The following is a 3,916-nucleotide window of genomic DNA, read 5'->3' on the forward strand; positions in this document are numbered from 1 at the left end:
CCTCTCTTCCTGCCCCTCCCTTCCTGCCCCCCCCTTCCTTCATTCCTCCTTCCTTCATTCCTCCTTCCTTCATTCCTCCTGTCCTTCCTTCTTCCTTCCTTCCTCCCTCCTTCCTTCCTCGTTTCATGCCTTCCCCTCCTTCCTTCCTCCCTCCTGTCCTTTCCCTCCTTTCCTCCCTTCCTGCCCCCCTTCCTTCCTTCCTTCCTCCCTCCTTTCTTTCCTTCCATCTTCCTCCCTGCTTCCTTCCTCCCTCCTTTCCCTCCTGTCCTTCCATCTTCCTCCCTCCTTTCCTCTCTTCCTGCCCCTCCCTTCCTTCCTTCCTCCTTCCTTCATTCCTCCTTCCTTCATTCCTCCTTCCTTCCTTCCTTTCCTCCCTTCCGGCCCCCCCTTCCTTCCTTCCTCCCTCCTTTCCTTTCCTTCCATCTTCCTCCCTCCTTCCTTCCCTCCCTTCCTGCCCCCCCTTCCTTCCTTCCTTCCTCCCTCCTTTCTTTCCTTCCATCTTCCTCCCTCCTTCCTTCCTCCCTCCTTTCCTCTCTTCCTGCCCCTCCCTTCCTTCCTTCCTCCTTCCTTCATTCCCCCCTTCCTTCCTTCCCTCCCTCCTTTCTTTCCTTCCCTCCTTCCTTCCTCCCTTCCTGTCCTCCTGTCACAATTCCAGGCTTTGATTTTTAATTCAGCAATATTTTAAAAAGTTTCTTTGATACGATAAAAAACTCGCTGCAGTGGAAAAACTCGTCCTCTATTCCTTCATTCGTTCCTCAAATCTTATTTTCTTTAATATTTGGATTTTTTTTTTTGGGGGGGGGGGGGTCAATATAATAAAAGTTGTTTTGTTTTTTTTTTAAAGCCACCAACACGACTCTGTGGACGTGTGAAGAAAAGATATTTTTATAACTGTGATTATTCTCTGCAATAGAAGATCAGTTGGACTGACTTAAGGTTACACTGCATTCTGATCATTATTATTATCATTATCATTATTATTATTATTATTATTATATTAATAAATACACTTAAAACTGTTTTAATGGTGTCCTGTCATTCTGCATTGTGTGTGTGTGTGTGTGTGTGTGTTCATGTTTATGTGCGTTATGGGGACCCCTCTTTTTAAATGGTCCTCACAAGTTTTAACCCTCCTGTTGTCCTCAGGTCAAGGAAGGATAGGAGGAAGGAAGGAAAGGAGGAAGGAGGAAAAGAGGAAGGAAGTAAGGAGAGAAGGAAGGGAGGGAGGAAGGGAAGGAAGGAATTTAGGAGAGAAAGAAGGGAGGAAGGAAGGAATTTAGGAGAGAAAGAAGGGAGGAAGGAAGGAAAGAAAGGAGTAAGGAGGGAGGAAGGAAGGAAAGAAAGGAGTAAGGAGGGGAGGGAGGAAGGAAAGGAGGAAGGAGGGAGGGATGAAGGAAAAGAGGAAGGAAGGAAAGGAGTAAGGACGGAGGGAGGAGGGAAAGAAGGAAGGAAGGAGAGGAAGGAAAGGAGGAAGGAAGGAAAGAAGGAAGGAAGGAAAGGAGTAAGGGAGGAGGGAAAGAAGGAAGGAAGCAAGGATGGAAGGAGGAGGGAGCAAAGAAAGAGGGAAGAAGGAAAGAAGGAATGGTCAAAAGAGACGGGGTCAATTTGACCCGGGGAGGACGACAGGAAGGTTAAAACTAAACTTTATGGCACAGATTCAGAGTCGGGGCGCTGACAGGGGATTTTGGGCCCCTATTCGAGCCAGCATGTCCATGTGGGGCCCTACATGGGTTAATCTTGGGCTACGTGGGTACTGAGTGGGTACCCCCCCCCCCCCCCCCCCCCATGTGAAGCCCATGTGGCTAGCTAAATCGGTCCCCATTTATTTATATATTTATTATTTTCCTGGTTCTGGTCCTCTGCTCTGTGCATGCTTTGCTTATCTCCATGAAGTTAACATTGAAGATATAATTTATGGTCTTCAGGGTCTTCTCAGAGTCGGACCATTCATCAGCTCTGACACTCGGCCGCCGGTCCATCGAACATCTTCAGACCCGCGGCGACCGTCGTGTTTATTGCCCGCCTTTATTTACTGAATCCAGGGCCCGGTGCCACGGCTGCAAATGGCCCCCCATACATCATCCTTCAATTGATTTTCACTTGCCGTGCTGCAGTGTGTGAAGCAGATCAGAGCTGGGCCGGTCTGTTTGGGTTTCAGCTCAGAGGAACAAACTGGAGGGAGGAGACTCTGACTTAAAGAAGTTTTTCCAGTGTGTGATAAGCAGCAGTCAGATGTTCAGATGATCAGTAAAAAGGTTTTCTTTGCTGTAATCCTCCTTTTCATCCTGACTATTAAAATATCTCCTTCACTTTTAATTTAAGACAGATTTCACTCATGAATCCTGCAGCTGTTCAACTTTAACAATGTTTAGCACTTGTATGAGCGATGTAATGCAGACCATCATGTTCTATGGTTGCTATAGATACAGGTTGTGTTATGGTTGCTATAGATACAGGTTATGTTATGGTTGCTATAGATACAGGTTGTGTTATGGTTGCTATAGATACAGGTTGCGGTATGGTTGCTATAGATACAGGTTGTTCTATGGTTGCTATAGATACAGGTTGTTCTATGGTTGCTATAGATACAGGTTGTTCTATGGTTGCTATAGATACAGGTTGTTCTATGGTTGCTATAGATACAGGTTGTGTTATGGTTGCTATAGATACAGGTTGCGTTATGGTTGCTATAGATACAGGTTGTGCTATGGTTGCTATAGATACAGGTTGTGATATGGTTGCTATAGATACAGGTTGTGCTATGGTTGCTATAGATACAGGTTGTGTTGTGGTTGCTATAGATACAGGTTGTGTTATGGTTGCTATAGATACAGGTTGTGTTATGGTTGCTATAGATACAGGTTGTGCTATGGTTGCTATAGATACAGGTTGTGTTGTGGTTGCTATAGATACAGGTGTGAATGAGTCTGTAGAGGCTGTAAAACATCACATTTAGGCTCAATGAGGAAATAAATACATTTTTTTAGGTTGTCATGGCAACAAAGAGGAAAAGCAAAGAAGAGGAATGACTCAGTGATGGAGGACTGTATCACAGTGTGTCCACACAGTCATTTAAAGTCTCTGATCAGCTTCTATAGATCTCCATCAGTGTGAGTTATTATAGTAACCATGGTAACCATAGTAACTATAGCAGTGTGAGTTGGTCATATCAGTGATATCTGACACAGTTACAGTCTTTTTAGCATCAGATCTCCTCTTAGTGTTTCCTTTCCTTTCCTTCCTTCCTTCCTTCCTTCCTTCCTTCCCTTCCTCCTCTTAGTGTTTCCTGTTTCTCTGTGGTGGAAGTATAGTAACAAAAAGACTCTGATACTAAAAACACTGTAACGCTGAAACATAGAAGATGAAGATTTGACTCATCCATGTTTCCACAGGAGGAGGACTGTGGGTTTAGTCTCGTGTCTTTACATTTTGTTGCTGAAGTCACAACATCAGCCTTCCTCAGCGGGACCTGAAACACTTTGAACACGACACAAATCTGATCCCAATGCTGTCAGATGAAAGTCAGACATGTTTCACTGTAGTTCTTTTATTATCTGTCTTGATCTCTGATGCAGAAAGGAAATAAAAGCACTTTATGTAACTATGAAACACTGGGGAAAAAAAAAGACAAAGATTTCTCTCCCTCTAATGTTCAAGTTCCTGAATCTGTCCTGTATTACAGTCCTGGATAGCTGTTACGCTGCCCCCTGCTGGTTATGATGTGAGAGGAGAGAGAGAGGAAGGAGAGGAGAGGAGAGAGAGGAAGGAGAGGAGAGGAGAGAGAGGAAGGAGAGAAAGGGAGAGAGAGGAAGGAGAGGAGAGAGAGGAAGGAGAGGAGGGAGAGGAAGGAGAGGAGGGAGAGGAAGGAGAGGAGAGGAAGGAGAGGAGAGGAGAGGAGGGAGAGGAAGGAGAGGAG

The sequence above is a fragment of the Scomber japonicus genome, chromosome 16, assembly GCF_027409825.1.
Source record: "Scomber japonicus isolate fScoJap1 chromosome 16, fScoJap1.pri, whole genome shotgun sequence".
In the NCBI taxonomy this organism is placed as follows: Eukaryota; Metazoa; Chordata; class Actinopteri; order Scombriformes; family Scombridae; genus Scomber; species Scomber japonicus.